Raw genomic sequence first — 20,084 nt, forward strand, 5'->3', positions numbered from 1 at the left:
GAACACAAGCAGGGGGAGTGGGAGAGAAGCAGGCTCCCCCCTGAGCAAGGAGCCCGATGTGGGGCTCCATCCCAGGACCCTGGAATCATGACCTGAGCCGAAGGCAGACATTTAAGGACTGAGCCACCCAGGCGCCCCTATAATAATTATAACGTGTTCTGAGTGCTTCAGACACCCAAAATAAAAGAGGCCTGCATTTGAGGAGGGGTCTTATCCCCCCTTTAACCCACCCCCTTCCCCTGCGCCCACCCCATGCATAATCAGCTGTGTTTCACATTAGCAAATGTTCTCTGCTGGACCCTGGCCACTGCATGAGATTGACATGAAGAAGCCCCAAGGCAGGCGTGTGATTTGAGGGCATCAGAAAGCCTTCCCACCCCACCCACCACCCAGAATTTCCTACCTCATTAGGGTGCCTCGCCTTGCACTAATTACCTAGTCACATTTCCGGATTTCAGGTATTCATTCATTAGCCTCTTTAAACAGTGGGTGTCTTTGGGAGAGTTACAAATTGCTGTGTGGGGATGGGAAATACGTTGATCTTTTGCTCACACCCTGGCATGAATGCTTTTCATTCCGTGTGTCACATTGCTGTCTCTCCTGCCGTGCCTGGCAGAAATCACTGAGGTTAGCTGATAGGGGACCCATACGCAGCGGTACAGTGAGAAAAGAAATCATTTCAAAGCTTCAGGGCTCCAAATGCATTTTAACGCACGTACTTGAGGGGATTATGAATGGTAAGGAAAGAAGGTTAAGACTTGCTAAGATAGTAGGTCCCTGGTGCCAGGACATGAGGAATAGTTCCAGTGATGCCAACCCAGTTTTGTTTTGTTTTGTTTTAAGATTTTATTTATTTATTTGACAGACAGAGATCACAAGTAGGCAGAGAGGCAGGCAGAGAGAGGAATTTATACAGAAACTCATCAGAAGAACTGCAAACTTTTTGAACTTTCAAGCCAAGCAGGCTCCCGGCTGAGCAGAGCGCCTGATTCGGGGCTCGATCCCAGGACCCTGGGATCATGACCTGAGCCGAAGGCAGAGGCTTAACCCACTGAGCCACCCAGGCGCCCCCCAACCTGGTTTTAAAGGCAGGCTCTGCGTTCTGGCACATACTAGAAGAGGTAAGCATATGGAACTAGTCCCCCTTTACATCAACACGGGTGTGACTAGAAATCACCACAGAATGTCTATGGCGCTAAGACTTTATTTGTATAAACCCAAAAGGCAATTGAGCAAGAGCTCCCCAAATAGTTTAACACCCATGGAAACGTCAGTCAGTGTCGGCTTATTCAAAGGCCAATACAAGGTACCATTTAGGGTCTTTGCTTGTAAGAGGAATGAAGTAATAAATAACTTCTGAACATACAGTTAACCTTTGAACAACATAGCGGTCAGGGGTGCCCACCACAGTCAAAAATCCATGTAAAACTTTTGACTCCTCCAAAACTTAACTACTACTAGCCTACTGTTGACCAGAGGCCTTACGGATCACATAAACTGTGGATTAATTTGTTTGTACGTTTATGTGTTCTATAGTATATTCTTATAATAAAGCTAGAGGCAAGAAAACGTTATGAAGAAAATGAGGGTCACCTAGGTGGCTCAGTGGGTTAAAGCCTCAGGTCATGATCCCAGAGTCCTGGGATTGATCCCCACATTGGGCTCTCTGCTCGGCAAAAGACTGCTTCCTCCTCTCTCTCTGCCTGCCTCTCTGTCTACTTATGATTTCTGCCAAATAAGTAAATAAAAATCTTAAAAAAAAAAAAAGAAAATGAGAGAAAGAGAAAATGAGGAAGAGAAAGTACATTTACTGTACTGTACTTATTGTGGGGAAAAGTATGCACAAAATGGACCTGTGCAGTTTAAACCTCTGTAGTTCAAGGGTGACTGTATGTGCTTTTTGCTTTCATTCAGTTCTGAAAACACCAGTATTCTGACCTTGAACCAGAGGGAGATGTACCCATCTCATCTACAACTATCAACCTTTTTTTTCCTATCTTTTTGTTTTGTTGTTCACAAATTCTTAGAGGTGGGGAAAGGCAGAATTTTTTTTGTTGTTGTTAAGATTTTATTTCTACAACAGGGAGAGAGCATAAGCAGGGGGAGCTGCAGGCAGAGGGAGAGGGAGAAGCAAGCTGCCTGCTCAGCTGGGACCCTGATGTGGGGCTCGATCCCACGACCCTGGGATCATGACCTGAGTCGAAGGCAGACGTTTAACAGGCTGAAACACTCAGGAGGAGTGTTTCCATTAAACTGTAGACTCTTTTATATAGTTGTTTAAGTTGCTGCTTTATCCTCTCAACAGTATGTCGACTAAGAAAGAATTCACTGAAAATTCAAGCAAACAGATATTTGTGGGAGCCATGAGAATTGTAATTTGGTAGACACAGTTTCAGGGCGAAACCTGACTTGTGCTCCCAGGAGGACAAAGAGGGAGGTGAGCGTTATAAAGGGGAAAGTTTACACATGTAGTTTTCATCTAGGTCCTCTGTGTAAGGGAGGGATTGAACCAAGGTTAACTGGGATTGGTTGGGTCAATATCCAAATGAGGGACAGAAGCTTGTTAAACTGAATCTGCTCCTTTCCAAGGGAAGGGAGCAGAGGATCTGGTTGCCCTGCGTTGTGTCCAGGCTGAGGACTTGACGCTGGCTTGAAAATTCAAAAAGTTTGCAGTTCCTCAAAAAGTTTGAGGTTCTGTATAAATTCCTCCTCCCTTGTGGCCTCCCTGTCCTAACATCATAGAGACTCTCTTAGCTAGGCTTGCTTGCCCCATTACATGATCTCCTTTTCCAAATATTTAAATTTACATAGTTAGGAATAAGGGCACAACTTTTTTTTTTTTTAAGGAAGTTTATTGAGGAGAGGATATTTGGGGGTTTTTTGGTGAAGTTTTTATTTAAATTCCACTTAGTTAATGTACAGTATAACATTAGACTTGGGCGCACAGTCTAGTGGTTCAGCACTAACAAATATTACCTGGGGCTCATCACAAGTGCACCCCTTAATCCCCATCACCTTAATGCCTACCACCTATTCCCACATCCTCCCCCACCGCACCTCCCGGGGACCATCAGTCTCTTCTCTATAATTAAGAGTCTATTTCTTGGTTTGCCTCACTCTCTTTTTTCTTTTTCTTTTTTTTTTAAGATTTATTTATTTATCTATTTGTTTATTTATTTGACAGATGGAGATCACAAGTAGGCAGAGGCAGGCAGAGAAGAAGAAGCTGGCTCTCTGCTGAGCAGAGCCCGATGAGGGACTTGATCCCAGGACTCTGAGATCATGATCTGAGCTGAAGGCAGAGGCTTTAACCCACTGAGCCACCCAGGTGCCCCCCTCTCTTTTTTTCTATGATCATTTGTTTTGTTTCTTAAATTTCACGTAGAAGAGGAATGATAGGGTATTTGTCTTTCTCTGACTTATTTCACTTAGCATAATATTATCTAGCTCCATCCACACCGTTGTAAATGGAAAGATTTCATTCTTCTTATGGCTGAGTAACATTCCATTACACACACACACACACACACACACCACATCTTCTTTATCCATTCATTAGCTGATGGACACTTGGGCTGTTCCCGGATCTTGACTGTTGTAGATAATGCTGTTGTAAACAGGAGTACATGTATCCCTTTGAATTTAGCATTTTTGGGTAACTACCTAGTAGTGTAATTGTTGGATCATATTTTTAAGGGTATTTGGGTTTTGGTTTGGTTTCGTTTTTTAAAGCAAACTCTATGTGCAATGTGTGGCTTGAACTCACAACCCCAAGATCAAGAATCACAACTCTCCCAACTGAGCCAGCCAGGAGACTTGCAAGGCTTTTTTGTAGCTGCTGTAGCAACCAGCCCACTGCTAGGCGCCTAGTCATATAAAATTTTTTTTTTAATTTATCATTAACTTGTTGAGTACCTACTGTGCACAAACCACAGCATTAAGTTCTAGGATGAACATAAAGACAGATGTGGTTCACTCCATGAGTCTGAATCATTTACCGTCCATCAGGAGGAATTACATTGTTAACAGTTGCAGAAATCAAATACTGTGGCAGTCCCAGCAGAGAAAGAGTCCTTGTGGGGTTCAGAAAAGATGCGACAGAAACATGTTCCCTCAAATAGGTTTTGACTTGAAGTAAGTGAAGCCAGACCAGGGATGGGTAGGGAGAGTCCTAGTTAGCTGGAAGGTGGGTTGCTTTTGGGAGACAAGGGGCAGAAGGGCTGAACTATGGCTTGGGTATCAGCCTGGGGAGGGTTTCAAATTGCAAGCCGTGACATTTGGACTCTGTGTCTTAGGCAATGGAAAAATATCGAGCCCTTTTTTTCTTTTTGATTTTAAGTTTTAATTTTAATTCTATTGAGCATTTTCGACCAACACAATCTGAGCTTTAGAAAGATCTTTCAGGCACCTGCAGATCCTATAGGTGGGCGGTAGAGGCAGAACTTAAAGGCAGGGAGAGTAGTTGAGAGGCTCATGAATCTTTGAGTTGGAAGGACAAGAAGGCTTGAATCAGGTGGCAGGAAGCAGAGAATTGGAAACAGACATACCCAGCACCTGGTACATCGTAAAGCACTTTCTCGTCAATTTTTCTTATTTGACCTGCACAACCTCTGGGAGGTACTGCCTTGTCTGAGGAATAAGGAGTTAGGGATTCATGGAAGGTATTTGACTTGCCCATTTGCTAAGCTAAGAAGCAGCCGGGGACCTTCCCAAGGCTTCTTACCGGGGAGATGTCTGAGGCAGAATCCACGAAACTATTCGGTTGTGGAAAGAGTCTGCCCTTATGGGTGAGAGCAGTGGGCGTGATCCCAGAGAGAGTACCCCCTAGCCGGGATTTAGAAACACTTGTGCTCACTAGTCCTTTGAAGTTAAAGAGAAAGACAAAAGAGAGTGCTCAAGCCCAGAAATGCAGCAAATGAATTATAGCATTTGGGAAGAATTCGCTCCAAGCTCCAATTTCTAGAAGGAAGATGAAGCACCGCGCCAGGGAGGCTTAACCAGGCAATAAAACGCCCCTTGGGAGAGGATAAGAAGGATCCTAAGTTCTCAGCAGTAAATGAATCCAGTGGAAGCAGGAGACGGACAAGGAGGGTAGAACACTGGAGTCGCAAATGGGAAAAATCAAGGCAGAAGGATACAATGAAATTAGATGCGCAAGCTGGTTGGGATGCTGGGGTTGATACTACTCATTTGTTTCTCTTTCCTTCCTCCCCCCCTTCCTCCCTTCCCCGTTCCTCGCTGCCTCCCTCCCTCCCTTCCTTCCTTCCTTCTACTTGAATCTAGTTTGTGCCAGGCAATGAACCAGACTCAAAGATACAAGTAAGTTACTCTGAGATACTGAATGAAATGCTTTGAAGAACACGGCAGTTATGTTCCTTAATGGACTACCTAGACTCTTCTTAAAATGACCAGGGTTGGTCACACTTGGTTACACATTCGAACTTCAGACCTTTCTAATTACTAGAAATAATATTCCTTCCTGGTGGTGTCTAATTTAAAAAGTTCCTTTCCCGGGCGCCTGGGTGGCTCAGTGGGTTAGGCCGCTGCCTTCGGCTCGGGTCATGATCTCAGGGTCCTGGGATCAAGGCCCGCTTCGGGCTCTCTGCTCGGCAGGGAGCCTGCTTCCCTCTCTCTCTCTCTGCCTGCCTCTCTGCCTACTTGTGATTTCTCTCTGTCAAATAAATAAATAAAATCTTTAAAAAAAAAAAAAAAAAAGCTCCTTTCCCGCATTATTTCACTTACTTCCACCAAAGTTCTTACTGAGTCAAAACATGCCTTCCAACTGTTAGAACCCCAGTGACGCCCACTCCCTGAGTCCTAGGAACAGCTCTTTTCTCTCCCCTTAAACCCCTAGCACATTCCTCTGAGATAGTCCTTCTTGGTGGATAACATTCTTAGGTCCTACAGCTGGGCCTCTGTGAAGATAATAGTTTTGAACTGCTTTGCCTCCTTAATCACTCTCTGTCAGACACATAACAGTTTGTCTGTGTTTTTCTTAAAAGGTAGTGTCCATATGTGAGTGAAAAATTCCAGATGTGTTGGACAAGCTCTAAATAGCTCTGGAGTGTTTCCTTCATTTTACTGTTAGCCTACTTCTTCTGAAGCTTAAAATCAAAGTTGGAGTTGACACGACCCATTTCTGAAAAATTGCGACATTCAACTCAACTTAAAATTTTAACTCCTTTTCAAATAACTTGCAAGGAGAGTAACAACATATCCCCATAAGTGTTTGCATTTTAAAAAGATCAATAAATATGTTTATTTTAGGGGTAGGATATTTCTGGAAGGACATGTACCAGAGCAAGAGTGGGAAAGAGAGATTCTAAGAGGGAGATTTTTAACCTTTTACTTTATACCTTTTGGTATTGTTTGTATTCTAGATGAAATATTTAATAAAATAAAAAGTACAGTTATAATTTTATGCTTGGGGCACTGAGGTGGCTCAGTCAGTTAAGTGTCTAATTCTTGGTTTCAGCTCAGGTCATGATCTCAGAGTCATGAGATCGAGCCCTGCATCAGGCTCCACGCGGGGTGTGGAGTCTGCTTGAGATTTTTTTTCCCCCTTCTTCCTGTGCTGCTTCCCCTGCTTGTGCTCTCTTGCTCTCTCTCTCTCAAATAAATAAAATCTTTTAAAAACCCATAATTTTATTCTTAGCTGTACTTAGTCAGTGAATGATCACATGACTCTTTTTGTACGAGCTACAGTTAATCTGAAAGCTTATTTTTCTGTAGCTGGGTTTTTTAACGTAAAAGCAATATTTCAATTTATTTATATTAGGGTTCATCCTGTTTTATTAAACCTATTGAATCTGGGAAAAGCCTTTTGAATCTTGATTTTTAAATCCAACTCAAAGACCCAATGTTCCCAGAATTATCTCATCTGCCAAATTAATAAATATGCCATTTATGGTAATAATAATGGTGGGCAAACCCAATTTTTTAAGGGCTTAATGTGTTCTGTGCACTGGGGTAAACATTTTACAGCAGTATCTAATTTATTCTTCAGAACAGTCCTTTGAGGTTGGTGCAATTATCCCCATTTATGGATGATGAAACCAAAGAGAAGAAAATTAACTTGCTCCCATTCACACATGTATTTAGTGGTAGAGCCAAGATTTGAAACTAAACTCTCTCTGACTCAGAACAAGTGTTCTTTTTTTTTTTTAGTTGTGATTAAAAAAAACCACATAACATGAAATTCACCCTCTTTTTTTTTTTAACACAGTGTTATATTAGTTTCATGTGTACAATATAATGATTCCACAGTTCTGTACATTACTCAGTGTTCATCTGGAATGTTTAAGGATACAGTACAGTATTGCTAACTATGTGTACACGGCAGAGAGGCTGCTCTTTTTTTTTTTTTTTTTTAGAGAGGAAGAGAGAGACAGGGGCAGAGGGGAGGGGTAGAAGGAGTGGGGGAAAGAGAGAATCGCAAGCAGGCTTTACCCCCAGCGTGGAGCCTGGTGTGGGGCTCCATCTCACGACCCTGAGATGAGGACCTGAGTGGAAATGGAGAGTTGGGCGCTTAACTGAGCTATCCAGGCCCCCGGCAGGGTGGCTGTTCTGAACCAGTGCAGTATCCATGCCATCAGTGAAAGACAAACAGAACAGGGTCAAGGACAGAGACTTGTGCCAGACTTCCTCCTCCAGTGAGAGAGCAATCTGTGAACTCACATTCTTTGTATACATTTTATTGTCACTCAGCTGTGTGAGATATCAAGGACTAATCAATGCTTAAAACCGAGCTGTCTGATATTAGAGCTCTTGGCCCCAAAGGGCTACTGATAACTTGAAATGTGTCTAGTCCAAGTTGAGATGTGCTGGAGGTATAAAGTACACACTGGGATTCCAAAGACGGTATGAGATAAAGAATTTAAGGTACCTCCTTAACAATTGTTCATGTCAATTGCATGTTTTAAAAAATAATATTTTGTATATATTTGGTTAAATAAAGTATTTCACTAAAATTAATTTCACTTGTTTATTCTATTATGTGGCTACTAGAAAATTTCTAATTACATATGAGGCTTGCATTCATGGCTCACATTATATTTCTTTTCTTTTCTTTTAGAGAGAGAGAATGGAGTAGGGAGGGGCAGAGGGAAAAGGAGAGAGAATCATAAGCAGACCCCACACCTACTGTGGAGCCTGATGTGGGGCTCGAACTCACAAGCCTGAGATCACGACCTGAACTGAAATCAAGAGTCAGATGCTTAACCAACTGAACCACTCAGGTGCTCCTCTCATTCTGTTTCTATTGGACAGCACTGGCCTAAACCAATCCTGGACTTCTAAGGGCCCACAATTCAGATATACATATATAACTTTTCACATATTATTATATAATTGATTAGTATAAATATCAATCCAGAGTGCTACAGACTCCAGGAGTTCACAAGTGGGGACCGTCCCTAAAGAAGGACCGAGGAGAGGGAGTTGAAATTCTCTGGGCCTTTATGGAGATAAAGAAAAAGGCTTTCTAGGACAGGGGTCATCATGAGGGACGCTGTGAGACGAGCCTTGATTCTGGGAGCAAGAGTGAGGATGATGACCTGAACAGAGGTCGTAACGGAGCGGAGGACCCTGCAGAGACCAGGTGGGCTCATTCGCCGCGAAGCCCGCGATGGTGCTCGTGGACTTGGTTTTCAGCAGAGAGGAAGCATAGACATGGCTAGTGCAGGAATGAGGAAATCTGCGGGCTGTTTATCCACCAAAAGTCCTCCCATATTTATTAGTGAACCAAACTACTAGTGCAGAAGCATAGAAACAAAGAGAAAAATCATTTTCTTAAGAAAACATGGCCAGCTGTCCAGAGACCATGATGTTCTCAGTCGGACATGGTAAGACGCTAGTGGTAAGTGCATCTCATGTGGGATTCCTTACAGACCCAGCGTGGCTCTTCTCCACGGTCCCTTCTCGGAATTGGACCTGATTCTGTTTTCCTTTGGACCCGTGGGAGAGTGGGGTGATCCTGCTTTGGTTTCTGGGCCATAAATCTCATGATCCGGGGAGTCTTGTGAGCAGCCCAGGCAACAGTCAACCGCACACACCAGGACGGTGGGGAAAGGGAGAGAGCGGCGTCCGGTTTTGAGTTCTGACAAAGCAGAGGTACAGAACGGACGGGCAGGGGCAGGGGGCGGGGCTGACACACAAAAACAAGGAGAGAACAATGAAGTAGCTAATGTTTGGGTCTGGGCAGGAGTTAAGCTGGTCCTAGACCAAGGGTCGGGCTGTGCGGATAGAGAGGAGATGAGGTATAAGAGATGTGATTTAAAAAGTAGTAATAACCCCAAAAAAAGCCCCCCAAACCCATAGGACTTGATGAGTGGCTGTGTATAGTTGGGAATTACCCTCAGAGGCTGTGTGTGCAGGCTTTCTTTTTTATACGGACTAAATGAGAGTTGAGAGGGTGACTGTCGTGGTCACTGGGATGATCACACACAATGAGCCCGTTCAGCGGACAAGATTCAACTTGAAACAAGCTGTTCAGAAGCTCCCTTAATAACCGCCAGCGTTTCCAAGAACCCTCTGCTTGGAACACTTCTTTGCAGATCACAGCTTAAGCAAAACCCCAAACCATGGAGTTTCCCCACTTGGCACTCCTCGGTATTTAAATGAATATCCAATAATGGGGTTAAAGTTCCCTGGACCGAGGGGCTGGGCTGGGCTGGGCGAGGACTGAAAGCTCTCGCACACACTGGCGGGAATCCACACAAAGAACAAAGGGGATGTGGCATGTAAATAGAATCGGAGCATCAGACAGAGCTTAGGCAAAGTCACCAGTGTCCCACACAGACCAGTGAAAGTGAACAGGGCTTATTCAACTCTGCAAGTTAACCAAACTGAATGGCCAAGGGCGGTGAGGTCCTTTTCTTGTCCTTCTGCTGGGGCGTTTAGTACCAGAGTTCGTTGGATTAACCGGCAAAATTGATTGATGTGCGCTCACTGCAGGCAAATTTATTAAGAGGAAATTGACAATAACTTTTGGAACAATGGCTCATCTGTCACCTATCCTAGGTATCAATACCCACCAGGCGCCAGCCACGGTGGTAGGTGATAAGAATATAAGCCAGTACATGGTTTCTCCCCTCAAAAAACATGGGAGATCAGCCCATAAGCTCGGAGGTGAAACAGAAATGCTTGGTCCTCTGGTTGGGTGGGAGTAAGTGATGCAGAGTTCGCAGGGGACGTTGGTGAGTCACTGAAGGCTCGGCCCGGGGGCAGGGGGCGAGGGGGGACACCATCCAGTGTGAGGGTCCCTCCTCATTACTAACGGGTTGTGTATTTGTGGATTCTGGATTTGTGTGTTGGCCTACTGGCTAAAATTTACCTGTGACCTCAAAATCCATGTTTGCGGCACGTCCACGGTCATTGGTGGATATGGACAAAGACAGTTTTGAGTCTCCCCCTGCACACGTCCTCAGCGGCGGTCGAACAAGGCGTCGCTCGGTCTTCTTGTTTCCGCTCACACTGTAAACAAGTGTCCTTTCTGTGGGCTATTTCGTGTCACTTTTTTTTTTTTTGCTTTTTTTTTTTGCTTTTGCTTTCTCTTTCTGATTTCATTGTTTAAATTGGTCCCCAAGGGACATCTGGGTGGCTCAGTTGGTTAAGGGTCAGCCTTTGGCTCAGGTCATGATCCCAGGGTCCTGGGATCCAGTCCAGCATCCGGCTCTTTGCTCAGCAGGGAGCCTGCTTCTCCCTCTGCCTGCTGTTCTCCCTGCTTGTGCTCACTCACTCTCTCTCTCTCTGATAAATAAATAAATTAATTAAATCTTTAAAAAAGTAAAATAAAATGGTCTGCAAGGTTAGTGCTGAAGTGCCGGCTTGTGCCAAGTGCACGAAAGCTGTGATGTGCTGTAGGGAGAACACACCTGTGTTAGATAAGCTCGGATCAGGCAGGGGTCGCAATGCTGGTGGCTGAGTTCACTGTCAATGAATCAGCAATACATAAGGCATCTTTAAACTGAAACAACCACAAATCCAGGATATGCATTAATGGGTTGACGAAAATGTGACCAGAGGCTCTCAGGAACTTCATTCTGTGTCTCCCCTCAGAAGTAATGATTCTACATCCACTAATTCTGTGTCTCTGGCAAGTTTGTAGAACATAATGAATAACAAAAATCAAGTATACTTTAGGATGCCTGGGTGGCTCAGTTGGTTAAGCGACTGCCTTCAGCTCAGGCCATGATCCTGGAGTCGCAGGATTGAGTCCCGCGTGGGGCTCCCCGCTCAGTAGCGAATCAGCTTCTCCCTTTGACTTCCCCTCTGTCATGAACTCTCTCTCTCATTCTCTCTCTCTCAAATAAATAAATAAATAAAATATTTTTTTAAAAAATCAAATTTTTTTTTTTAAAAAGATTTTATTTATTTATTTGACAGAAAGAGAGATCACAAGTAGGCAGAGAGGCAGGCAGAGAGAGAGGGGGAAGCAGGCTCCCCGCCAAGCAGAGAGCCCAATGTGGGGTTCGATCCCAGGACCCTGAGATCACGACCTGAGTCAAAGGCAGAGGCTTAACCCACTGAGCCACCCAGGTGCCCCATAAAAAATCAAGTGTATTTTAGAAAGATCCTTTTGGCAAAGTTGTAGTCAATGGATTCAAGTGTTTTTTATTCGCCATCCTTGAACCTAGTTATGGTAACGTAGCACATCATCTGAAAACGTAAGGGCCTAGACCAAAACAGTAGCACAGAGGATCTATTCATCTATTCATTCATTCGGGAACTGGGTGACTATCTCGTGAGCACCTATTTTTGGGGGGATATAGCCAAGCACAAGGCAGGCGAGACTACTTAATCAAGAAGCTTACCCGGGATGGTGGGGAAGAGGGTCCGACTGACAGATACCAATGATTAGGTCTGAGAGCAGAGAGAGAAGAGGTCAAGGGTGAGCCCGGAGTTCCGTTTCCGGCAGCAGGGTGAATGGTGTTGCTTCTTTCCGAGAGAAGAAACCTTAAGGACACAATGAAGAAGTCAGTTGGGTACGTACTGAGTTTTGTGGTAATGGAGGAACTTCCAATCAGAAGTCCAGTGGCAGGTAAATATATGGCCCTGGAGGTCCCTCCTTCTGCTCCTCCCAAGACGGACTCCAGCAAATCTGTGAGGTAGAAGACCTCTTATAGCTTCCCTTACCTTTGGAAACTGCTGGCGGGCATTATAGAGATGCGGTACCTCTAGGTGGCCCTTTCTCTTGTAAATGAATGTTCCTGGGAAAACAAGTGACCCTGGGGGGTTGAGTTTATTAATTGCTTATGTACAAGCCTCATCTCCACTACTAGTTTCAAGCTCTTTGGTGGTAGAAGTTGGGCTTTGCTTCACTTATTTGGATCATCCCCAGCATCTAGCAAAGTGCAAAGTGCAAAGCACTCAAGATATGTAGAACCAGGGGCACCCGGGGGGCTCAGTCAGTTAAGCATCTGTCTTTGTCTCCAAAAACGATCTCGGGGTCCTGGGATTGAGCCCGCATCGGGCTCCCTGCCCAGAGGAACCTGCTTCTTCCTCTCCCTCTGCCACTCCCCCTGCTTGTGCGCGCTCTCTCTCTGTGTCAAATAAATAAATAGAATCTTTAAAAAAAATTTTTAAAAGATTTGTAGAATCAATCCTAAAAGTGGAAAGTTCAAAGCGGATAAGAAGGAAAGGGGATGTCAGGGCACGTGCAATGGAAAGAGATGCTTTAGTGACTAGTGGGACTTTTCTTTATTCCTTACATTGTACGCTCTGGGCCACTACTGATTTTTATCAGGAAGCAAGGCCTTTGATATCTTCTCTAACCTATCCCCAGGACTGAATGAAAACCTGGCATATAGTGGACATTTGATAATTCTTTGTTGAAGGAATTATCCCTCGATTTTGCTTATGTACAAGCCTCATCTTGAACTGCCAAGGGCGGTGAGGTCCTTTTCTTGTCCTTTTGCTGGGACATTTAGTACGAGGTTTTATAAGAGATACAAAGAGTCTTCCTTGTCAGTTCTGCACTCGCTGAACTTCTAATCTAGAACAGGAACAATCTCTTTTAGGATATGAAGGCTGTAACTTCAAAAATTTGTTTGAAGACTTCTGACCACAACGTTTGGGGGTGGGGTGCTGGTTACTGTACCAGAGTTGCTCTCCAGCCCTAAGTAGCTAGGAACCTGAAGGAACCCTAGGAACTGATGTTTCCAGATCTGAGACAACAGGCAACAAGTGACTGGTCCCCGAGAGAGCATTCCCAAATAGTGATGGTTCTATAGGGCTTTTTGTCTAGAGGCACTTTCCAGAAGCCAGGCAGGATGGGAGGTGGAGATGCTGGAGAGTCTGGGATGAACATTTGGAGAGGCAGAGACAGCTGGAGCGCGCATCACAGTGGAGAGGAGAGGGCCAGGCCGAGTGGTCCCGAAATCTACATGGGGCTGCTCTGAAGTTGGCTAAACACCTAGCTGGTCATGCATGGGGTGTGACAGCAAGGACACTACCAGGGAGCTATTGGTGAACAATTGTCAGAGCTGCCGCAGGGCCAGAGACACTGAGTTCCCACCGGCCTGATGGGAGAGGCCGCGTGAACACTACACAGCGGGTGCAGAAACCGGAGGCTCCCTTCTTTGTTGTAGGACTCTACTAGCTCTGGGTAAAGCCATTTGTCTTATTTAAATCAACCAAATTTCCAAAAATTGGCTTTCTTCTCTTAGGACCATGAAAATTCCTATTTTTCTTTCTTCTTCTTTTTCTTTTTTCTTCATTTAAAAAAATTTTTTTAAGGAAACCCTAGGCCAATGTGGGGCTGGAACTTACAACCCCGAGATCAAGAGGGGCACATTCCACCAAGTCAGCCCGCCAGGCGCCCCCATTTCTATTTTTCTTGATGGTTAAATACACAGCTTAACTATTTTGTACATGCTCAGATTCCCCGGAGACACCCTGACCCCATCGGTTTGAAACCTAATGAGCAGTTTATGCATTTTATTAGGAAAACATATAAAATTAGAGCAACATCAAAAGAAGGTTGATTTTAATTTCTATTTGTGCAGCACAACATCCTTTCTTTTTAAAATTGATAATGTTTAATACAAGTTAAACAGAATTAAGTGTTATTTTTAAAGTATAAATGATGTACCGTGTAGAAGAAAACCCATAGAAGAAGAGAAAGTTGCCCTATAATCCCACCACTCATGGATAACTACTCTTTGTACTTTTGAAGGAACACTTTCTCAGACATTATCTCGTTTGGTCATCACAACAGCCGATTAAGCTGTCAAAGTGCCTATTATCCACATTTTATGGATGAAATTAAGTGGCTTGCCTGAGGGCATGGCTTAATGGCCAGGAAGCCAGATCTGGGCTCAGATATTCTGACTGTAGATGCTTTTAGGCTCGGGAAGCTACCCTTCCCAATCAACTGCTCCCTAGTCTTCACTTAGCTTTTCCAACAAAGTAGAAAACAGGCCACGAAAACAGTTAAACTGTAACTAGCAAATAAACTTCTTAAGGCTTAAATAGTTAAGAGAAACCCTTTGGGAAAACAAAGAGAAATGCATTCAGAAGTCATCTTTCCTTGAGTCAGAGGAAGAGGCTGGGTTTCATTTCACTCTCTGGTGGTGGATTTTAAGAGGAAGAGGAGGACCTTCTAATTTACATGCCACCTGCCCACCAAGTAGATTTTTAGTGGATGAGGGAGCAAGGTGACCCAGATCAAGAATTACACTGGGATCATTTCAAGATGCACTTTAGGAAAACGGGGGAGGGGGACACCTGAAATTTACATTGTCATTTTGGGGGACGCCTGGGTGTCTCCATCAGTTAAATGTCTGCCTTTGGCTCAGGTTATGATTCCAGCGGTCCCAGGATCGAGACCCATGTCGAGGCCCCTGTTCAGTGGGGAACCTGCTTCTCCCTCTGCCCGCCACCCTCCCTGCCCCGCCATGTGCTTTCTCTTGCTGTGTCTCTCAAATAAATAAAATATTTTAAAAATAAATAAATAAAGCATCATTTTGTAGATCTAAGAATAAGGAATTCTCCTATTTCTCAAAACTGCTGGGTTTCTTTAAACTTGATTCCTCAGTGAGTCTACCCTTCTTTTTTAATTTTAATTTTTTATTTAAGTTCAGTTCGCACCTCATCCAGGTTTCTGTTGAAGGTAAGATGACTCTGTTCCCAAGGCATTCTAAAATTATGGACTACCCAAAATGCATATTTACTCTCCGTGTGTATATTAATCCTCTTATCTTGAGCTACCTGGAGAAAGCTCCGGTGAGCACAGGGAATTCTACCATCTGGGCAGATTTTGCCACTGCTGAAAGACCATGGCCCAGAGGGAAAATGAGTTCATTTTTTCCTGCTTCAGGCCGAAGATATGGTTCATCAACCAATAAGATTAAGTCTACATTTTTAAAAAAGATTTTATTTATTTATTTGTTTATTTGACACAGAGAGAGAGAATGAGAGCATGAGCAGGGGGAGCAACAGTCAGAGGGAGAGGGGGAAGCAGGCTTCCTGCTGAGCAAGGAGCCCGATGTGAGGCTCGATCCAGGACCCTGGGACCATGACCTGAGCCAAAGGCAGATGCTTAACTGACTGAGCCACCCAGGCACCCCGAGTCTGCATTTTTCTAGTTTCTGATAAATCTGTTCATTCATGAACAGAGGTTAGATAGTTAGGAATTTCCCCTTCTTCAGAAATAGAAGAAGAGCATCCGGGTCCTAGGTATTACGATGATGAATAGGAATATGTAAGGGGGGAAGTAATGGGACTTCATAGGAGAAATGTTGTGTATTTTCAATGAGTAACAGAAATCGTCCATCCAGGAGGGGAAACCATCAAATTTAAAGGAGACCCTAAAACCAGATTGGCAGAACAAACTTGGAGACATGCTTCCCAATTGTAAAATCTACCACAACGTTCCATTAAACGCTGCGGAACTGGCATAAAGCCAGACATAGAGATCCATGAAACTCAGAATGGAGAACACAGAAATAAACCATCACGTTCACAGTCAACTGAATTTTCCACAAGGGTGCCAAGACCGTTCAGTGAAGAAAGAACAGTCTCCTTGGCGAACGAGGCTGGGAAAACAGGGCGTCCTTCTGCAACTTCCATGTGTGCTCCCTGGACCGTACATGAAGATTAGCTCACAGAGGGTCAAAGACAGCAGGAAATGCATCAGAGACTCTGAAGACCTTGAATTTGGCAGTGTGTTCTGAAGTATGATACCAAAAGCACAGGAAACAGAAGAAAAAAATAAACTGGACCTCATGAAACCTCAAAACTTTTTTGATTCAAAGGATACCATCAAGAGAGTTAACCTGGGTGGCTCAGTGGGTTAAAGCCTCTGCCTTTGGCTCAAGTCATGATCCCAGGGTCCTGGGATGGAGCCCTGCCCTGGGGTGCCTGCTCAGTGGGGAGTCTGCTTCTCCCTCTCCTCCTGCCCCTCCTCCACTTGTGCTCTTTCTCTCTCTCAAATAAATAGTATCTTTTTAAAAAAGGAGTTAAAAATCAACCACAGAATGGGAGTAAATATTTGCAAATCATCCATCTGACGAGGTTTAGTATTCAGAATATATAAAGAACTCCTTCACTTCAACAACAAAAAGACAAACAAACCGATTTTTTCAAACAAAGGGCTTGAGTAGACATTTCTGTGAAAAGATGCTGGACACCATTCGTTCAGTAGGGAAATGCACATCAAAGCCACAGTGAGCTACTACCTCACACCTCCAAGAATGGCTGGAATTTCAAAAAGCAGACAATAGCAAGTGTTGGCAAAAATGTAGAGAAATTGTAGCCCTCAGACATGGCCGACAAGAATGTAAAATGGGTCTGTCACTGGATCAAGAGAGACTGTGGTAAGTTCTTGGTGCCTCATGATCCCCCAGGAAGCTGAATCTCGTTTCCAAATACATAGACGGGCTTATGACAATTAGGAAGACTGATGTGAGGTTTTGTTGAAGGCTAATCTCAAGACCGAGGTAGGGGGTGTTGAAGGCTAATCTGAACTCAAGAGAGGCCCATCCATGTTTAGACTCCCAAGGAGAGGGTCTGTTATCTTGCTTTAGTCATTTAGGGGCATGGCAATTCCATGCCATTGTCTGTGGCAGCCAGTGAGATCCAGGAATCCCCTTAGTCATCTCTTAGTTACTGGCCTGGGCAAGTTTTGAAGGTCCTGCAGTACGTCAGAAGTGAAGGGATTTGCCTCCTTAGGATAAAGCATGTCCTAGGAAACGAACCTGACCTTGACAAAATTGTAACTTCTCTTTGGAAACCTACGTCCTTTCTGAAGAGGGCGGACAGTGAGGTAGACGGAATCCGCCTTGGATCTCAGCCCAACCTTAGAACACAGCGAAAAGCTCATCGTCCGTTGGGTAAGCGTGGAATCCCAGGGAAGTGGAGGGTCCTTGGAGCCCCGGTTGGAGATGACTGAGAAACAGGAGGAGTAAACTGTCCAGGCACACTGCTAATTCCCCAGAGGCATGTAAATGGCTTTTGACTGCTTTGATCTAAAGGGACACTGAGGAAAGCAGAATGCCACTCTGCAACTGTAAATCGGTAGCCACAAGAGACACCAAAACGAAGTGCGATCTGGGTTTGGTACTACAGCAAGGCAAGAATGTCTATCCCATGGGCGGCCCTCAAGTCCTCAATGCACCTGTATCCTTGCCTGTTGGACTTTTCGGCAGGGAGGGTAGGAGCGACGTGAACTGATACAAGCCATGAATGACAAGTATTTTCCCCGTGAGGCCTTCAACAAGTGGGTTTAGTCCTTCTTTAGCTTCTGGTTTAACAGAATACTGCCAAGTTTGGATAGAGGTGGAGATAAATCACTTGCAACATCACTTGTTTTCGCTCCCAAATCCTGCCTGTATCAAAACATTTTTTGTATTTCCTTGACTCATTTGGATTTGATTCAGATACCAGAGTAATCATAAATCAACATGCAAATTAGCTGTGGTCTCACTGTGAATAAGGGCATTTTCAGGGATTTCAAGGAAGAGACCTTCTGGAGAACAGTGAACCTGGTGTTTTAACTGGCTCAAAAACACCTCCGGGTCAAGTTAGCACTGCTGTGTCACGAGAAGGAAGGAATGCTCATGGTTAAAGGTCTGAGGGCCACTGTTACTGGCCTTGGGAGTGTCTCAGGATTATTCAGGGATACCCACCATCTGACTTTTGTAAATTCACGAATTTATTCTGAGCCTTACTGCTTCTTTCAAAGCGTTCAGCAAGGGGCGGGAGGTCTGGCAATGCACTCTTTCCCACTCCAGCTTTTGCTTGTATATTAAAATCCCTATTTTGGGATTAGGGCCATTGCCAAAAGTGAGGAGAGAGCTGCCTTCACATCTGTTGAAGGATCTACTTCCAACTGCTGTTTAACGGTGTGAAAGAGACTGTTGTTAAGTCACCCAGGGGCTCATCCTCTCTTTGCCTAATGACTGACTCAGAGCCCCGTGTGTTTTCACAGCAAAGATCTGGGGATAGCTTCCAAAAGAGCTTGTCCAACATCTTCAACTTGTCTAAATGCCCCCGGTCTTCTCCACCCTCTTAAGCCACACAGGTCTTCTCATACTGGCCTTTGAAACCCAATAGTTTTTGCAGTGAAAGTTCTACTAACACATGAACAGACTGGGGTAGATCTGCGAGGCCTCGGTTTCATGGCTGGAGACTATTCTAAACTCCTCTGTAAATTTCCCTCCATCCTGTTTAACGTCTCCAAAGGCTTTGGCAAGACTTTCACAATGGCTCTCAGTTCAGACAAAGAACGGGGCTTAAAATCAAGTGTAAGGGATTTTCTCTACATCGAAGAGGATTTAATGTGAAAAAATAACTGAACTTGAAGGTTTCTGGTGGCTCAGGAGGGAAGCAGGCAGATCAAGGGAGAGGGTGGGGCAGAGGGAAATGGAGCACAGACGGAGAGAGGAATAGTAAGAAAAAAGGCTATTCCATTTGAGTTGTGATGAAGGGATTCAAAAGAGGGACATGGTTTTATGGTTTTCCCACTTTTCTTTGCTGTGGCTGAGGAATCTCTTAAGGAAGCAGTTTTAAACCCAAATTTTGGGGTGCCTGGGTGAGTTCATGGTCTCAGGATCATGAGATCAAGCCCAAGTTGGGCTCCACGAGTGGTGAGTATGGAACCTGCTTAAGATTCTCCCTCTCAGGGTGCCTGGGTGGCTCAGTTGGTTAAGCATCTGCCTTTGGCTCAGGTCATAATCCCAGAGTCCCAGAATTGAGCCCCACATCAGCTCCCTGCTCAGCAGAGATCCTCCTTTTCTGTCTGCCTCTCACCCCACTTGTGCGCGCGCTCTCTCTCTCTCTCATAAATAAATACATAAAATCTTAAAAAAAAAAAAAAAAGATTCTCCCTCTCTCTCCCTCTGCCACCCCCCACTCACATGCACTCTCTCTCTCTCTCTCTCTCTCTCTCGATCTTTCTAAAAAACAAAAATTTCTTTCAGATGCTCTCTCACGCCAGTTTAAAAAAAAAAAAGGTAGAACACTGGATATTTGGAAATGTTTCTTTTTTGTTCCAAGGAAACTCTCAAATGATCCCGTGGCTATCAAAATTTCCTAAAGTGTTTACCATAACGTTAAATGATCTTTGGAGAAGCAATGCTGTTTAGAAAGCTAAGTACACAAACGTGGGTTACAGCATAAATACAACGTGGCCTAGGGGAGATGTGCACATAGATGAAGTCCGGTAGAGTCTTGGAACGGTTGGTCCAAAGGACCACTTATACGTCTGTGTCAGCTTCCCCATGTGACTGGCTGAGCTATAAAAGTGCAGACTCAACAGATTGGTAGTTTCCAGATGGTGATTTGGAGGGGAGATCTCTCCCAGAACCACACTGTCACAGAGAAAACAAGGTAAGACTGGGGTAAGTTCTCATAAGGATTTTTTTTTAAGAGTTTATTTATTTATTTATTTGAGAGAGAGAGAGAGCATGAGAGGGGAGAAGGTCAGAGGGAGAAGCAGACTCCCTGTGAAGCTGGGAGCCCCATGCGGGACCTGATCCCAGGACTCCAGGACCATGACCTGAGCTGACAGCAGTGGCTTAACTCACTGAGCCATCCAGGCAGCTCCTCATAAGGACTTTTTAAAACAGTATTATTGAGTTATA

The sequence above is a fragment of the Mustela putorius genome, unplaced genomic scaffold (assembly GCF_011764305.1).
Source record: "Mustela putorius furo isolate JIRA1106 unplaced genomic scaffold, ASM1176430v1.1 tig00001075_pilon_pilon_pilon, whole genome shotgun sequence".
Lineage (NCBI taxonomy): Eukaryota > Metazoa > Chordata > Mammalia > Carnivora > Mustelidae > Mustela > Mustela putorius.